We start from the raw sequence: 18,653 nt of genomic DNA, 5'->3' as shown, positions 1-18,653 counted from the left end.
GTGTGTAAGTGTGTATGTGTGTATACATGTGTGTAAGCTAATTTCTTCTTCTCATACTTCCTTTATTATACTACATACCTTAATATGTTGGTAGTTAGTATTCAGATGAGTTTGTCACTGATTTTGGATTATATTTATGTTGCCCAGATCGCACCATAACTGTTGAAGGATGTCACGTGTGTGAAGGATAGTTATACCTCGTTAAGCAAAAGCAAAATGTTGCTGTCATTGGTTTATTGAAATGCAAATATGTGTAAAGTGCTGTGGACAGACAATAGCCAGTTATTAAATTATTGCCTCTGCTCCAACCCCCCACTTCTATGTGCTGCTTTGTGATGCTGCGGTTGCTTTGTTGTCAAGCTTCACATTAAGATATGCCAACAGGGAAAGTAGGAGATCATAAGTGAAGAAGAGGGGAAAAGAAGTAATTCTTTCATGATTTCCTTTCCCTCCTTAATATCATCCAAATGTTTCCTAATTCTGGCAGATGGATCATGTATAGGTTTTATTTTCACCCTTTCAGAACCAGTCTCATCCTGCCCTTCTTAGAAACACTCAATGGCTGACCAGTACTCATTCTTCAGAGGTCCTTGATGAGACAACTCCTCTGAACTCCTGGCATCCCAGAATCAACCACACAGCATCCACATCTAAGGAGTCTAGGTCTCAGTTTTGCAGGCCCTTCTCCTTCCTTTGAACCCTGAAAGTACCACCACAAGTTGGCATGGGGCAGTCTTCTCAGAGGTCTGGATATCCCCTCCATAGGACCCCTTATGAGGAAGGAAGACCAGCTGACCTGTGCACACCTCTCAGCTGTTTGAGCTCCAAGATTTCAGGTATAACCTTCATTCTTTCCTTCTTTCTCCCATACCTAGAGGTCATAGCTTCTTACTGCAGTTTTTCACCCTTATGTGGCCATTTCAGGAGTCCATTTTTTCCTGATGAACAGTTCTTTATATTAAACTCCCACTGTTAAAATAACTGATGTAGTTTGATTGCTCACTGGATCTTGACTGATATACAAATTTTTAAATTGTGGCTTAAGTTCTGCCTTATTTTTTGGTTCAGTCTTCATTCTCCATGAGCATATAATCACAGCCACCATAGAAAATTTGGCATATAAATTGTAGCCTTAAAAAATACTTTATATACATAAGTTCACCCAATAAGATTTTATAGGTAAATTTTATTTATTAGTAAAACACAAAAATAAACAATATATTATCTCTGCTAGAAGAACCTATAAACAGTATATATATATATATATGTATGTCACCCTGTGACTTTCCATGAGATGCTGAGTGTTTTTGTTTGTAAGCTGCTGGGATGCAGTATATCAAAAATGGAACAGCTTTTAAATAGTGAATTTATTAAATTTCAAGTTTTCAGACCTAAGGCCATGAAAATGTCCAAATTAAGGCAACCAGATAAAGATACCCTAACTCCAAAGAAAGGGCAGACAAATTCTGGGTTCTCTCTTAGCTGGAAGTGCACATGGTGATGTTTGCTAGCTTTCTCTCCTCATTTCATAAGGCTTCCCCAGAAGCATTTTCTTTCTTCATCTCCAGAGGTTTCTGGCTGTGTGGGCTCTTGTCAGCTCTTTTGGTTCTGTTAGTTCTGGTGGCTCTAAAGCTTTTTTCAAAATGGTTCCCTCTTAAGGGGCTACAGTAAGCAACCTCGACTTGAGTGGGTGGAGACACATCTCCATGGAAATCACCTAGTCAAAAGTTACCATTCAGAATCTGGTGGGTCGCATCTCCATGGAAACAATAAAATGATCCCACCCAGCAATATTGAAAAAGGATTAGGGAAATGGCTGTCCCACAAGATTGGGTCAGGATTAAAAGGACATGGCTTTTCTGGGATATGTAATAGTTTCAAACCAGCACAGCCCAACCTCTGGACACCAAAAAGGACATATTTTTTTCATATAAAAACGCATTCAGTCCAATAAAATATTACAAGGCCTTACAACATTTCAGTAACAATACAAATACAATACAAAGCTAAAACAGTACAAAATCTCATCAAACTCAGCAAGGTCTGTTCTAAAGCAAAAATTCTCCTCTGGCTCTGGACCTGTGAAACTCCAAACAAGTTATCTGCTGTGAACATGCAAAGGAGGGACAGTCATAGGATACATGTTCCCATATTCTCCATATGGAGAAATTGGAAGGAACATGAGGTTACTAGACCCAAACAGTCCTGAAAACCTGTGCGGCAAATGTCATTAGATTTCAAAGTCTGAGAGTCATTTATCCTCAGGGCTTTAGAAAGCAGCAGTTCCACCCATTCCAAAAGCCTATGTAGTGGCCTGCCTCTCTCTGAATGCAACCTTAGGGGACGTTGGGGAAACCACTTTTTTCTCAGCTCCAATGCTCCAAGAATTGTTGGCTGGTGGACTCTGGTTCTTTCAGCCTCGTGTCTCTGCTCAGCTTTGGTGTGACTTTCTTGTCATTCTCAAAAGGCATTCTTTCCAAAAATGTCTTCTCTTTTATAGGATCCCAGTAAACTAATCAAGACCCATGTAGAATTGGTGGAGACACAGATCCATCTAATCAAGTTCAATACCCATGATTGATTGAGTTACATCTCTGTGGTGATAAGCTAATCAGATTTCCAGCCCATCGTACTGTATTCAGTACTATGGGGATTAGAAGAATCTGTTGCTGCCACAAGACTGGTCAGGATCAGAACTTTCTGTTTTTAGGGTACATAAATCCTTTCAAATCAGCACAACTTCCTTCCAGTTTGCAATAACACACGCATGATTTATGTCTAAGTCCTTATCAGAAGTATCCTTAAATTTCAAATTTCTACAGTCTTTTCAAAGCATTCCAGGCCTTCTCTATCAAGCTCTTCACAATGCTTCCAGAATCTTCCCCTTATCAATTTAAAAACTTTTCCAACATGTTTGGTATTTGCAAACTGCAGCATCACACTTTTCTGGTATCAAAATCTGTTTGAGCTTGTGAGTTAAAATAGAATGGCTTTCAAAAAGACCTTTTTAAAAAGACTACCTTGTGTCATCTCTCAAAATAAATTTAATTCCTTAAAGAGTCTAGTTACTTTCTGTTACCATTTGTTAAATAATTATATGTGTATATTTGTATATATTATCCTGTGATTCTACTTATGTTTTCCCTGCTGTGTTGAAGATCTAGGAGCATAAAAGCTTTGTGTCCCCACACACAGTGGCTTTAATGCTGCATGTGCTGGTTTGAATTTGTGAACCATAGAAGCCATGTCCTTTAATCCTCATTCATAATTGCTGTGTGGAAGGTTTTCAGTTATCCAAGGAGATGTGACCCACCCAATTGTGGGGGGTAACTTTTGCTTTGATGACTTCCATGGAGGTGTGTCTCTACCCATTCAAGGTGGGGTTGCTTACTGAAGCCCTTTAAGAGGGAACCATTTTGGAAAGTGCTACAGAGCCCATGCAGCCAAAGACTTTTGGAGATGCAGAAGCAAAACATCCCCAGAGGAGCTTCATGAAACAAGAAGCCAGGAATGAAAGCTAGCAGATGCTGCCACGTTCGCTATATGAAACAAGAAGCCAAGAAAGAAAGCTAGCAGATGCTGCCATGTTTGGTATATACCTTTTCAGTTGAGAGAGAAACCCTGAACTTCATGTGCCTTCTGGAACCAAGTTATCTTTCCTTGGATGCCTTAGATTGGATATTTCTATTGCTTTGCTTTAGTTGGGACATTTTCATGGCCTTAGAACTGTGGACTTGCAACTTAATAATTTCCCCCTTTTAAAAGTTGTTCTATTTCTGGTATATTGCATTCCAGTTTCTAGCAAACTAGAACATTGCAGAAAGGTTATAAATAGGCAGTCTGATCCTGTTACCTTCATTGATCTGGACAATCCAAAGTTTTATTGTAAAGTATTATCTTTTGGAGATCTAGTTTCTGCAAATCCCAAATAGGTTCCATTTCTTTAGTGGGATATTACAGGAGCAGACCTCAGGTCGAAAGAACCCCAGCTATCATTAATTTCTAAGCCTCTCTAATTTCTCTATTCTCTGGCAGAGCCAGAGGATTTTGGGGAGTGTGTGTGTGTTTTGAAGTATTATTATTATTTTTAAAAATATTTCTTTTGAGATATCTTCATGCACAATACATTCTATCCAAAGTGTACACTCCATGGCTCACAATATCATCACATAGTTGTGTATTTATCCACATGATCATTTAAAAACATTTGAATCACTTTAGAAAAACAAAGAGACAAAAGAAGATTTGCACCCCTGGGAGTCATGTCCCACATAATGGGGAGGGCAGTGAGTTCACCTGCTGAGTTGGCTTAGAAAGAAAGCCACATCTGAGAAACAATAGAGATTCTCTGGGGGTGACTCTTAGGCATAATTATAAGTATGTTTGGCTTCTTCTTTGCAGGAATAAGTTTCATCCGGCCAAACCCCAAGATCAAGGGTTCGGAGGTCATAGGATTTTGATATTCTATCTCATAGCCCTTTGAGAAAAATGCCCAGCATCTTGCCTACTGGTGTCTGCTTTTTGCAAGTCACCTGTATGACTGTGTTGCAAGGATAAGTTTCCACTCTCACTGGTAGTCCCAGGTTCTAGAATGCTACCCAGAACTTGAGGACTGCTCAATTTTTCCAGTTCATAAGAGTTGGGAGACACAGGATGCTCAGTTGCTGAGGGGATTATTTGAGCACCCTTTGAAACCAAAGTGGAAGGATGTGCCCCTTGAAATGTCACTCCATCACTATTCTAGTTTCCAAGATGCTGGAATGTAATATATCATCAACAGAATGGCTTTTAAAAAGGGGAATTTGTTAAATTGCTCATGTACAGTTCTAAGACCATGAAAATGTCCAAATCAATGCATGGCTATAGAAATGTCCAATTTAAGGCATCCAGGGAAAAATAACTTGGTTCAAGAAGGCTGATGACATTCATGGTTTCTTTCTCAACTGGGAAAGCACATTGTGAACATTGTGACATCTGCTAGCTTTCTCTCCAGTCTTCTTGTTTCATGAAGCTCCTCTGGGAGCATTTTCCTTCTTCATCCCCAAGAGTCTCTGACTGTGTGGGCTTTTGTGGCTCTCATATTTCTGAAGCTTTTTTTCCAAAATGGTTCCCTCTTAGTGGTCTCAATAAGCACCCACTCCTTAAATCTCCATGGAACCTATCTGTCATGGTTGGGGACCTGTGTCAACTTGGCCAAGTTGTGGTACCAGTTTATCTGATTGGGCAAGTGCTGGCCTGTTTGTTGCAATGAGGACATTTCATAGGATTAGATCATGATCACATCAGCTGCATCCACAGCTGATTCCATTTGTACTCAGCCAAAGGAGAGTGTCTTCTACAATGAGTGATGCTTAATCTAATCACAGGAAGCCTTTTAAGGAGGACTCAGAGTAGACAGACTCCATTCCTGCTTTGGCTGGTGAGCCATTCCTGTGGAGTTCATCCAGACCATCCATCGGAGTCGTCATCTTCACAGCCTGCCCTGTGGATTTTGGACTCTGTATTCCTGCATTCACGTGAGACACTTTAATAAATTTTATTTGCAAGTGTTCCCTGCTGATTCTGTTTCTCTAGAGAACCCTAACTAATACATCTTATTACCAGGAGTGGTTCTTAAGAAACAGAATCTTAAAAATGGGTTTTTATGAATGGTTTTCTACTCTGACTGGACTCAGAGACACTAAGGACTCTGATTCCCATAATCAGAATGACACTCCCAATCCATGGAGTGAGTTGGCAAAGGAGATAGTCAAAATATCATCATTCGATTCTCCTAATGCTTTGCTTGTACAAAGCCAGACTCTGGGGGATAATGTTTTTGACACCTTTACAGAGTTTTGTAGAAATTAGAGTTACAGAGATGTTGGTTGGTTGTTGTTAGATACACTGGCTACATTAAGGGGTGAAAGGGATGGGCTTAAGTCTTCAAACGAGAAGCTTAAGCGCCATCTGAATGATGCAGACATTTCTATGAATATCCTGAAGGAAAATCTTATTTCTTGTAGCCGTAGACTTGAGATCTCTGAAAATCAGATTCAGAATCTTATTGTTAGAGTAGCAACTTTACAACATAAACTGAAATCTCAGTCTTGCATGGTGTCTGCCGTTAAAGTGAGGGCATCGATTGGAAAGGAGTGGGACCCTGAAAAATGGGATGGTGACATATGGATTGATAATGATGTTGGGGAAGAGGTTGAAACCCTAGGCCATGCTGAGTCTTCTCTAGATAACCCTCTAATAGTCTGCCCTGAGGACATAGCTGCCCCACCTCCAGCCTGCCTTGAGGAATTGGCCACCTAACCTCCTCCTGAAGGGATTAGCCCTAGAGTGATTAATCCTGTTTCACCAGATGAAACTGAAAATGAAGGCCCTGAAGCAAATGGCTTGGAAGATATTTCTAATTCTTTTCATGACCCACCACCACCACCCCTCATTTCTTCTAGACCTATAACTAGACTAAAGTTCCAACAGGCCCCTAAAGGTGAGTTACAAAGTATCACACATGAGGAGGTACATTATACTCCAAAAGAACTGTGTGAGTTCCAATTTATATAGACAAAAATCAGGGGAATATTTGTGGCAATGGATTTTAAGAGTGTAGGATAATGGTGTGTTCTAGTTTGCTAGCTGTCAGAATGCAATATACCAGAAATGGAATGGCTTTTAAAATGGGGGAATTTAATAAGTTGCTAGTTTACAGTTCTAAGGCCAAGAAAATGTCCCAATTAGAAATGTCCAATCAAAGGCATCCAGGGAAAGAAACCTAGGTTCAAGAAGGCTGCTGAAGTTCAGGGTTTCTCTCTCAAGTGAGAAGGCACATGGCGAACACAGTCAGGGCTTCTCTCTCTCTGCTGGAAGGGCACATGGCGAATACGGCGTCATCTGCTAGCTTTCTCTCCTGGCTTCTGGTTTCATGTAGCTCCCCGGGAGGCATTTTCCTTCTTCATCTCCAGTGGACTCTCCATTTCGTGGTGCTGCAGCATTCTCTGCTCTCTCTGAATCTCTCATTGTCCTTTTATAGGACTTCAGAAACTAATCAAGACCCACTCAAATGGGTGGAGACATGTCATCCCCTAATCCAGTTTAACAAACACTCTTGACTAAATCACATCATCCAGGGAGATAATCTCATTACAGTTTCAAACATACAGTATTGAATAGAGATTATTCTACCTTTATGAAATGGGATTTATATTAAAACATGGCTTTTCTTAGGGGGCATACTTCCTTTCAAACCAGCACATGGTGGGAGGAATATAAGGCTATATCAGGCTGAATTTATTGATATGCGCCCACTAAGCAGAGATTCTGCATTCAGTGTTATAGCTCGAGCAGTTAGAAAAGGTGTTAACAGTTCGTTTGGATGGTTGGTTGAAACATGGATCAAAAGGTGGCCAACATTACCTGAGGTTGAAATGCCAGAATTGCCCTGGTATAATGTAGATGAGGGGATCCAGAGGCTTAGAGAGACTGGAATGTTAGAGTGGATTTATCATGCAAAGCCTGCTGTTACACCCCAGGAATGTCCAGAGGATGCACCTTTTACCAGAACAGTGAGAAATAAATTTGTGAGACTAGCACCGTCATCCCTAACGAGCTCTGTGGTTGCACTTCTCTGTAGGTCAGATATTACTGTAGGAACTGCTTTCACTGAGCTGTAATCCTTAACACAATGGGGATGACAGGATCCTGAGTTGGCATAATCCAGGTGGTAACACTTAATCACTAAAGACAGGGTAGACGTGGCTATTATAATAGACAGCAAATTCAAAGGAGGCATCAAAATTATATGACATGCAGAAATTTGTGGCATTGACTAGTGAATCATGGGGTATCTAGAAATACAATAGAAAGGCAGTCTACTAACTTCTTGTTGGAGCTGTATAAACAAAAGAGTTCTAGGTCAAGTGAACAGAAGTCTAACCTGAATTACAAAAACACAGAGTCACGGCCCTTTAATCAATTTCCAGACTTGAAACAGTTTACAGACTCAGAGCCCCTTGAATGAAGGGGAGGCCAGGTCCCTTTGGGGGAGAAACCTGTTACACTGCCACAAATTTATACTGTTAATCTTCCTTCAAGTCTTTCCCAAGGAGACTGATGCCTTTTTACCAGGGTAACTGTGTATTGGGGAAAAGGAAATGATCAGATATTTTGGGGATTATTAGACACTGGTTCAGAAGTGACATTAATTCCAGGAGACCCAACACGTCACTCTGGTCCACCAATCAGAGTGGGGGCTTATGGAGGCCAGGTGATCAATGGAGTTTTAGCTTAGGTCCGTCGCACAGTGGGTTCATTGGGCACACGGACACATCCTGTAATTATTTCCTCAGTTCTGGAATGTATAATTGGCATAGACATACTGAGCAACTGGCAGAATCCCCACGTTGGCTCTCTAAATCATGCAGTGAGGGCTATTATGGTGGGAAAGGCCAAGTGGAAGTCACTAAAACTGCCCCTACCAAGCAAAACAGTAAATCAGAAGCAATACCATATTCCTGGAGGGATTGCAGAGATTGCTGTCACTCTTAAGGACTTGAAAGATGCAGTGGTGGTGATTCCAAACACATCCCCATTCAACTCTCCTATTTGGCCTGTGCAGAAAACAGATGGGTCTTGGAGAATGACAGTGGATTATTGTAAGCTCAACCAGGTGGTAACTCTAGTTGCAGCTGCTGTTCCAGATGTGGTATCATTGCTTGAGCAAATCAATACATCCCCTGGTACCTGGTATGCAGCTATTGATCTGGCAAATGCTTTTTTTCTCAATAGCTATTAGTAAGGACCACCAGAAACAGTTTGCTTTCAGCTGGCAAGGTCAGCAATATACTTTCACTGTCCTACCTCAGGTGTATATCAACTCTCCAGTACTATGTCATAATCTTGTTCGCATAGAACTTGATCACTTCTGCCTCCCACAAAACATCACACTGGTCCATTATATTGATGATATCATGTTTATTGGACCTAGTGAGCAAGAAGTAGCAACTACTCTAGATATACTAGTAAGGCATTTGCGTATCAGAGGATGGGAGATATATCCAACAAAAATACAGGGGCCTTCCACCTCAGTAAAATTTCTAGGTGTCCAGTGGGGTGGGGCATGTCGAGATATCCCTTCTAAGGTGAAGGTAAGTTGCTGCATCTGGCCCCTCATACAACCAAAAGAGGCACAATGCCTAGTTGGTCTTTTTGGATTTTGGCAACAACATATTCCTCATTTGGGTGGGCTACTCTGGCCCATTTATCAAGTGACCAGAAAAGCTGCTAATTTTGAGTGGGGACCTGAAGAAGAGAGGAGGCTCTGTGACAGTTCCAGGCTGCTGTACATGCTGTTCTGCCACTTGGGCCATATGATCCAGCAGATCCAATGGTGCTGGAAGTGTCAGTGGCAAATAGAGATGCTGTCTGGAGCCTTTGGCAGGCCCCTACAGGAGAATCACAACACAGAGCCTTAGGATTTTGGAGCAAAGTCTTACCATCTGCTGCAGATAACTACTCTCCTTTTGAGAAACAGCTTTTGGCCTGATACTGGGCCTTAGTAGAGACTGAACGCTTAACCATGGGCCACCAAGTTACCATGAGACCTGAGTTACCTATCATGAGTTGGGTGTTGTCTGACCCACCAAGCCATAAAGTTGGGCATGCACAGCAGCACTCTATTGTAAAAAGGAAATGGTATATATGAGATAGAGCCAGAGCAGGTCCTGAAGGCACAAGTAAGTTACATGAAGAAGTGGCTCAAATGCCCATGGTTTCCACTCCTGCTGCCACATTACCTTCTCTTTCCCAGACCAGAGCTATGGCCTCTTGGGGTGTTCCTTACAGTGAATTGACTGAGGAAGAGAAAACTCGGGCCTGGTTTACAGATGGTTCAGCACGATATGCAGGTACCACCCGAAAGTGGACAGCTGCAGCATTACAACCCCTTTCTGGGGTGTCCTTGAAGGACAGTGGTGAGGGGAAATCCTCCCAGTGGGCAGAACTTCGAGCAGTGCACCTGGTTGTTCATTTTGCTTGGAAGGAAAATTGGCAAGAGGTGCGTTTGTATAATTACTCATGGGCTGTTGCTAATGGTTTGGCTGGATGGTCAGGGATTTGGAAAGACCATAATTGGAAAATTGGTGACAAAGAGGTCTAGGGAAGAAGTATGTGGATAGACCTTTTGGAGTAGGCTAAAAACATGAAGATATTTGTGTCCCATGTGAATGCACACCAGAGGGTGACTTCAGCAGAGGAAGATTTTAATAATCAAGTGGATAAGATGACCCGTTCTGTGGATACCAGCCAGCCTCTTTCCCCAGCAACTCCTGTCATTGCCCAATGGGCTCATGAACAAAGTGGTCATGGTGGTAGGGAAGGAGGTTATGCATGGGCTCAGCCACATGGGCTTCCACTCACCAAGGCTGACCTGGCTACAGCAACGGCTGAGTGCCCAATCTGCCAGCAGCAGAGACCCACACTCAGCCCCTGATATGGTACCATTCCCTGAGGTGACCAGCCAGCTACATGGTGGCAGGTTGATTACACTGGACCACTCCCTTCACGGAAGGGGTAGTGATTTGTTCTAACTGGAATAGACACATACTCTGGATATGGGTTTGCTTTCCCTGTATGCAATGCTTCTGCCAAAACTACCATCCGTGGGCTTATAGAATGCCTTATCCATCATCATGGTATTCCACATAACATTGCTTCGGATCAAGGAACACACTTCACCGCAAATGAGGTGCGAGAATGAGCACATGCTCATGGAATTCTATGGTCTTACCATGTTCCCCATCATCCAGAAGCAGCTGGATTGATAGAACGGTGAAATGGCCTTTTGAAAACTCAATTACAGTGCCAACTAAGTGGCAATACCTTGAAAGGCTGGGGTAATGCTCTCCAGGAAGCTGTATATGCTCTGAGTCAGCATCCGCTGTATGGTGCTGTTTCTCCCATAGCCAGGATCCACGGGTCCAGGAACCAAGGGGTGGAAATGTGTGTGGTACCGCTCTCTATTACCCCTAGTTATCCACTAGGAAAATTTTTGCTTCCTGTCCCTGCCACCCTGAGTTATGCTGATCTACAGGTTTTGTTCCAAAACGGGGTGTTCTCCCTCCAGGAGAAACAACAATGATTTCACTGAACTGGAAGGTAAGACTGCCACCTGGTCACTTTGGGCTACTTATGCCCCTGGATCAAGAAGCCAAGAAGGGGATTACATTATTGTGTGGGGTAACTGACCCTGACTATCAGAAGGAAGTAGGACTGCAACTACATAATGGAGGTAAAGAAGAGTTTTCTTGGAATATAGGAGATCCCCTAGGGCGTCTTTTAGTACTGCCATGCCCTGTGATTAAAATCAATGGAAAACTGCAACAATGCAATCCAGGCAGGACTACTAATGGCTCTGAAACTTCAGGAATGAAGGTTTGGGTCTCCCCACCAGGCAAAGAGCCATGGCCAGCTGAAGTGCTTGCTGAGGGTAAAGGGAACATTGAATGGGTAGTGGAAGAAGGTAGTGATAAATATGAACTTTGACCACGTGATCAGTTACAGAAACGAGGACTGTAATGCTGTTTTATTTATGTTATACTATTTAAGTTGTAAGATATCAAGTTTAAGAATGAATGTTGCCCAAGGATTTGCACTCTACTCTGGAAAGATTTAATGTGTTTCCAGTATATGCAGGGCAATTGAGTATTGTCAGGTAAAAGGATAAAATGTGTGCTTTATTGTTTCCATTTGGAAATTAAGTATGGTTTAAGGTGATATATATATGGCAGCCAAGTTGACAAGGGGTGGACTGTCATGGTTGGGGACATGTGTCAACTTGGCCAAGTCGTGGTACCTGTTTGTCTGATTTGGGCAAGTGCTGGCCTGTCTGTTGCAAAGGGAACATTTCATAGGATTAGATCATGATCATGTCAGCTGCATCCACAGCTGAGTCCATTTGTAATCAGCCAAAGGGGAGTGTCTTCTACAATGAGTGATGCTTAATCTAATCACAGGAAGCCTTCTAAGGAGGACTCAGAGGAGACAGGCCCCATTCCTGCTTCAGTTGGTGAGCCTCTCCTATGGAGTTAGTTCATCCATCCATGGGAGTCGTCGTCTTCACAGCCTTCCCTATGGATTTTGGACTGCATTCATGCGGTCATGTGAGACACTTTTATAAATTTTATTTGCAAGTGTTCCCTGTTGATTCTGTTTCTCTTGAGAACCCTAATACACCCTCTAATCAAAAGTTACCACCCACAATTGGTTGAGTCACATCACCATGGGAAAAATAAAAAAGTTCCCATCCAGTAATATTGAATAAGGATTAAAGGATATGGCTTTTCTGGGGTCCACAAATTCAAACTGCACATCCAATCCTTTGGATCCCAAAAAGACATGCTTTTTCCAATGCAAAATACATTCATTCCATAACAACATCAGAAAGACTTAAAGCATTTCAGTAACAATTTAGATGGAATACAAAGTCAGAAACAGTATAAAATCTTGTCAAAGTCAGCTACAGAAATGGTCTGTCCTACGGCAAAATTCTCCTCTGGCTCTGGACATATAAAACTCAGAACAAGTTATCTGCTGCCAACACACATAGGAAGGACAGTCATAGGATAAATATCCCATTTCCAATGGGAGAAACTGGAAGGAACACAGGTGTCACCAGAGAAGTAGTCTTGAAAACCTGCAGGATAAAGGCCATTAGATTTCAAAGCCTGAGAGTCATTTATCTTCAGGGCTTTAGAAAGCAGCAGTCCCACCCTTTCCAAGGGCCTATGCAGCAGCCTGCCTCTCTCTGAATGCAACCTTGGGGGACACTGGGGAGACCACCTTTTTCTTGTCTCCACCCTCTTCAAGCATTGGGGCCACACCTGGCTCTCTGCCATTTCTGGAGCATACTCTCAACCCCTCCATGTGGTGGCAGCAAGGCTCTCCCCAATGCTCTTGGCATGTGCTCCACACTGTCCAAGATCTGAGGCAGCACAACTCTTCCGCAATGAGGTGGAGGGTCCATCCTCTGCTTTTGGGGCAAACTCACCCTCTCCATGTGCTGGGGAGATTTTAGAAAGTCTCCTGACTTTCTTAACTTCAGATATTAGTTTCTATAGTTCTGCCTCCAAAGTTATTTTTCCTCCAATGTGTCCCTTTTCTATCCCCGCTCAGTCCTGACTGGCAGTGGTCCTGTTTATACAGATGCCACAACACTCATGTTGGCTTTCTATGCAATAGGCTCAGATCATACTCATCAGACAGAAGGAGTTTTCACAAATTCTTCCTGGATAACTCCATGTCTGATCCTGGCTTTTTCTGAAATGGCTGATTGGTTCCACATTCAGTTAAATCCTCATTTGGGACATTAGTCTTTCAGGTCTCTCTTTCTGGAAGCCCAGAGTTTTTTAGAAAAACAGTTTCTAGTTTCTTTAAATCTAAGAGTTCAGTTCTCAGCTTATCTCTTTCCAGTCACATTTCACTATAATCGGCAAGGAGAAACCAGGCTGCACTTTCCATATTTAATTTAAATAAGATTCCATATTTAATCTCTTCTGCTAAATATCCAAGGTCATGGCTTTTAAAATCTGTCTTCCAGACAAAGCCACTAGTCAACTTTGCAAGATTATCTGCCATTTTAAAACAGTAATCACCTTCCTTCCAGTTTGCAATAATGAAAGGCACATTACTGTCTAGAGCCTTGTCAGAGATATCTTTAGAGTCCACATTTCTACCAACATTCTCTTCAAAGCATTCTAAGCCTTCTCTGTAAAGCTCCTCAGAACTCCTCCAGATGCTCCCTCTTAGTCATTTAACAAACCATTTCAACATGTTTGGTATTAGCAAACCACAGCCCCACTCTCACTACCAAAATCTGTTGGAATGTGATATACCAGAAACAGAACAGCTTTTAAAAAAGGGTAATTTATTAAGTTGCCCATGTACAGTTCTAAGGCCATGAAAATGTTCACATCAAAGCATGGCTATAGATCTAAGGCATCCAGGGAAAGATAACTTGGTTCAAGAAGGCCTATGACATTCAGGGTTTCTCCCTCAACTGGAAAGGCACCTGGTGAACACGGCAATGTTTGCTAGTTTTATCTCCAGGCTTCTTGTGTCATGAAGCTCCTCTGGGGGCATTTTCCTTCTTCATCTCCAAAGGTCTCTGGCTGCGTGGGCTCTCGTGACTCTAATGGCTCTGAAGATTTTTCCCAAAATGGTTCCCTCTTAAGTGATTCCAGTAAGCAACCCCACCTTGAATGGGTAGAGACAAATCTCCATAGAAACCATCTAGTCAAAAGTTACTACCCATAACTGGGTGGGTCACATCTCCACGGGATGTACCCACCCTGCAATATTAAATGAGGATCAAAGAATGTGTCTTTTCTGGGGTCCTCAAATTCAAACCAGTGCAATCACTTTATGATCTGATGATTGTCCAATAACAATTCCAAGGCCAACACTGGGCTCATTTATAAATGATAAACCCCACTGATTCTTGAAGATATTCCCCAAGTTTTGCCAATGTGTCTGAGAGAGGAGATGCTGTTCTCTTGTGCTCAGCATCACAGTTTGCATATAGGAAGGGTAGATAAAAAGGCAAGACTTTATTTGTTCAAGATCTGCTGAAGTTAAATTCATATCCTGGAGAGTTAAATCAGTCCTAGGAGAGATGGGTATTAGAGTAATAGCAGCAGTAGTGAGCTGTGGCTGACCCTCTTGAGAATACCCATTTGCATCATTCTCTGCTAAAACGGGACCATTAGTAAAACTGGCAGAAGTAACAGATTTCAGTGCAGGCATAGAAACCTGGGATAACTGACGTGAAGAATGGGTCTGAGTTTCTCCAGTAGATGATGAAGAGGATGAAGATGAAGATGGAGACACAGAAGAATTCTGTACAGTTTTTTTGAGGATTTCCTTAACTTTGCTTGCATAACTTATTTTAGAAACCACTTTAACACTGCTGTTGTCCACTGGAAAAACTGGAGGTGGTTTAAGTAGGATCTATGAGTCCTCTTTGGAGGCAATAGCTGAAGCACACTTTCCTTTGGACCAACCATCAAACTTTTTTCTGCTCACACTAGGTTTGACATCAGAACTCTTTGGCAGTACTCACCCATAGTGGGTTTTCCTTGGCTTATCCTCAAAGCACAGTTTCACTTCCAAATGGGCTTAGAACCATCTATTCCATTTCTCTTTTGTACACTGTAGTCAGGTTTGAAAGCTTTAAGATCCTGTTTTAAAGTTGGGACACTGGTCTTATTGCATTATTTTGTCCTGCACTAAATTAAGTGCTTTCAAACCCTTGGCACTATTGCACCTAGCCTTCCATTTTTTAGGAATGGTTTATCCAGTCTGAGATCCACTACCATCATTTTCTGCCCCTTTGCCTATGTAATCATGAGTAATACAGCCAGATTATTTGACATGACACCATTTGTAATTGCTACAGCATTAGACTTGTCTGCAGATTGGCTCTTTCCAGATTTATTTTTGTAAGACTTCCCATGTATTTTATCCACACTGTTTTTCCAAGTGAAATTTTTGGTTTTAATTTCTGCACTTCCAAATGGGCCTCCACAGTCTACTTCAGGTTAGTGCCTACAATTTACTGGTTGCCACTGAGGACTCTGGAAATGTGGTTAGCTTCATCAGAATCCAGGCTCTTTAAAGATATTCCTCTTTCTCCAATGTTACCATTTAATTCACTGTAGAGAAGGCATGTTTCTGCTCATGTTTCAGCAGCTTTGGTGGCTGGGCCTGCGGCTGTTCTTGGCTCCATGCTGCAGGTACGGTGAGGCTGCTGCTGGTGGTGATGGTGGTGGTGGTGGCTGGCAGGGATTCTCCTCCAATGAAAACAGCTAGGATTCACTGACTGAGGTTGAGGGCTCAGATGAGTTTTAAATGGTCTTTATAGATTAATTAAATTTGAATAGGGAAAGACAAAGTAGGCAAAGCCAGTTATACTGAGGGTGATAGCTTGAGCAAAAATCAGATGTTAGGGAAATAAGGGGAATCAGAGTGGATCAGGTGGCTGTGGAAAGTAAACAGAGTGGAGGCTGAAATGAGAGCAAAGTGTGAGATGGCTCAAGGGAAATTCTTCAAAAGCCAGTTTAGTGTGCTTGAAATCAGTTTGACAGGAGGTTCATTTTTCATAGTTCCTCTATCTCTACCCTTCTCTTTGAATTCCCGTCTTTCACCTCTCCCATCTACCCTCCTTCTGTCAACCTTCTTATCCCTCCTCCTGGCTCAGAAGCTTTGTATGGGGACATGAAACATATTTCCTTGCTTCTGTGAACATAAATTAGAAACCAGAAAATAAAACTAAAGACTGAAAGGAAAAGATGATTTGGTGTTTGGGCATTTGGTTTCCAATGATTGGCCATTTTGAACACTGATGAAAACAAATTGACCTGTTTCTGTGGAATATAAAGCCAAAAATAAGATGACCATATAACTTATCATGTAACTTGAGAAATTCTTGAGACAGAAAGGACATACTATTCACACTTACATTGGGAAAACAGGTATAGCTGTAGAAAAAAAAAACTGTCCAGAGCAAACTATGAAGTGTGGTGACCTTTCAGAAAAAACTAAACTGTTTGTGTTTTCATGTCACTACCTGCCTCTCATGAGTGTGGGCACTCTTTTCCCTCTCCCATTTAGTTTTTAACTGCTTTGGACCAAGTTTTGGGTACATTTCCCCACCTTTGATTCAAACACATCTCACCCAGTGCTCTGTATATTGTGGGCTGTGGGGTGCTGGGGAGGGCAGCTTGGGCAGCCATGGGTAGAGATGCCATGAAGGCCTGGGTGTCACTGAGGAAGTGCTGAAATGTGGGGGAATGGGGATGAAGATGCAACACAAAGACACTTACCACCCAACCTGTGCCCTGGATGGCCCCAAGGCCCTGCCCTGACAGATGTCCTCACTCAGTACCCACTGGCCTTGCTCACAGCCCCATCCCTATGCTCTGTCTTTGGGTCTCTTTAATTGTAAGCATAGGAGCTCCCATTCCAGGGCTGGAGTTTTTTGTCTCCTGGGGGACTCGTCAGCTTCACCGTCCTCCCTCAATTTCTATGTTAAATGCAGGTGGGCAGAAGGAGATCATTCTACAATCTGGTCTGAGGAGGTTTTGAGGAAGGTGGGCCAACATCAGCATGTGGGCTTAGATGTAGAGGTACTGGCTGTGATCCCACCCACCCACCACCATTTCCTTGACTAGTCTTTTTCTGCCTCTCTGTTTTGTTGAGAAGAACCTGTTGTTTGTCTGAGGCCCACTGAGCTAAAGGCTGATGCTGAGGGCAATGTGGGCTTTCATGGCCTGGAAGGTGGGGGTCTGAAAGGAAAGGCATAGCTGGAGAAGGGCTTTCTCCCTATCCCTTCTGAACTAGTATGGACAAACATAGAGAAAAGAAGATGAATGATTTTGACTCTAGAAACTTCTCCATTGGATTTCTCTGTTGAATTTGTTTTCCTCCAGTGGAATCACCTAAAGGTGAGTGAGAGTCTCTCTGTCTTTTTTCCCCACCCCACCACTTCCCAGCTTCACTCTTCCTTGCCGTTCCTGTTATTGGCTTTTGGTTCATTTTCCCATCCCTAATTACCAGCATTTCTGCTTCCTCCAATTGTCTGCTTTTATTAAGTTTTTTTCTCTTTTGGGGGGCTGTGATTCACCTGCTGACATTTTTACATTTCATCTCACTTTCTCACAAGTCCTTTTCATTTGAGCTACTTCTCTTGATCTCTTTTCTTCATGTCTTATTAACCTGTTCCTTTTCTCTTTTCCTCTGTCTGAATTATGGCAAATGGGTCAGCTATGAGTTTCTGGGTTGAGTTTCTACAGCAGAAAGCAAAAGGGAGAGTATGGAGAAATGAGGAAGAAAGAGAGAGGAGGGGGAGGACTGATAAGAAACATTCAGACATCTGAACAGAAAGAATACTGGAGAAACAAGGTGTTTTCTTTATGTTGCCAATTCTAAGGAGAGAAATGAAACCATTAACTAAACAGAAGCCAAAAAGACTGAAATTAGAGAGCAAGAAAAATAAGTATGTAAGGCACTAGGATAATTTTTTTGAGATATTTATACTTAATATAATTATTATTCATTCAATAAATAATTACCAAATACATAACATGTGGCAGTCACTATTCTAGGAGCAAGGGAGTCCACAATAAGCAAAACACAGCATCAGGAAACTTAAGTGCCAGTGAGGAAAGCAGAAAACATATCATAGGAATAAAATATGGCATGTCTGGAGGCTTGGACTGCTGTGGGAAACAAAAGGCAGGAAAGGGAACAGGGAGGTCAGAGGGATTGAATATTATACAGGATGTTTAGGAAATGCTTTGATGACAAGGTGGGCAGGAGGAGGTGGGCAAATGAGGTGGAGGATGTCTGGAAGATGATTCTATGAAGAGCTAAGAGCCAGCACCGAAGTAAATGCCAGCAAGTTGTGGGAAGAAAAGAAGGAAGTTCAGTGAGACTGAGGTCTAAAGTGCACCATGGAAGATCAGAAGAAATGGTGTCTGGACAGTATGGAGGACATGCTAGGAAAGTTTTTTTTTTGTGTGTGTGTGTGTGTTTTTTTTTATTTTTTTTTGAAGCATTTTGGCTTTTATTCTTACTGTGTTGCGTTCACTCCAGCTGCCATGTGGGAAACA

The 18,653-nt window shown here is 42.2% G+C and overlaps 1 pseudogene; it reads right to left on the bottom strand.

Annotated features, from left to right (window-relative positions):
• Positions 1–3,855: 3,855 nt before the first annotated feature.
• Positions 3,856–16,952, bottom strand: LOC143664760 (FMR1-interacting protein NUFIP2-like; annotated as a pseudogene).
• Between the last annotated feature and the right edge of the window lie 1,701 nt (positions 16,953–18,653).

This window comes from Tamandua tetradactyla, chromosome 20 (genome assembly GCF_023851605.1).
Source record: "Tamandua tetradactyla isolate mTamTet1 chromosome 20, mTamTet1.pri, whole genome shotgun sequence".
Lineage (NCBI taxonomy): Eukaryota > Metazoa > Chordata > Mammalia > Pilosa > Myrmecophagidae > Tamandua > Tamandua tetradactyla.
Note: the sequence above shows the minus strand (reverse complement) of the source record. Positions and strands in the feature narration are given on the sequence as shown.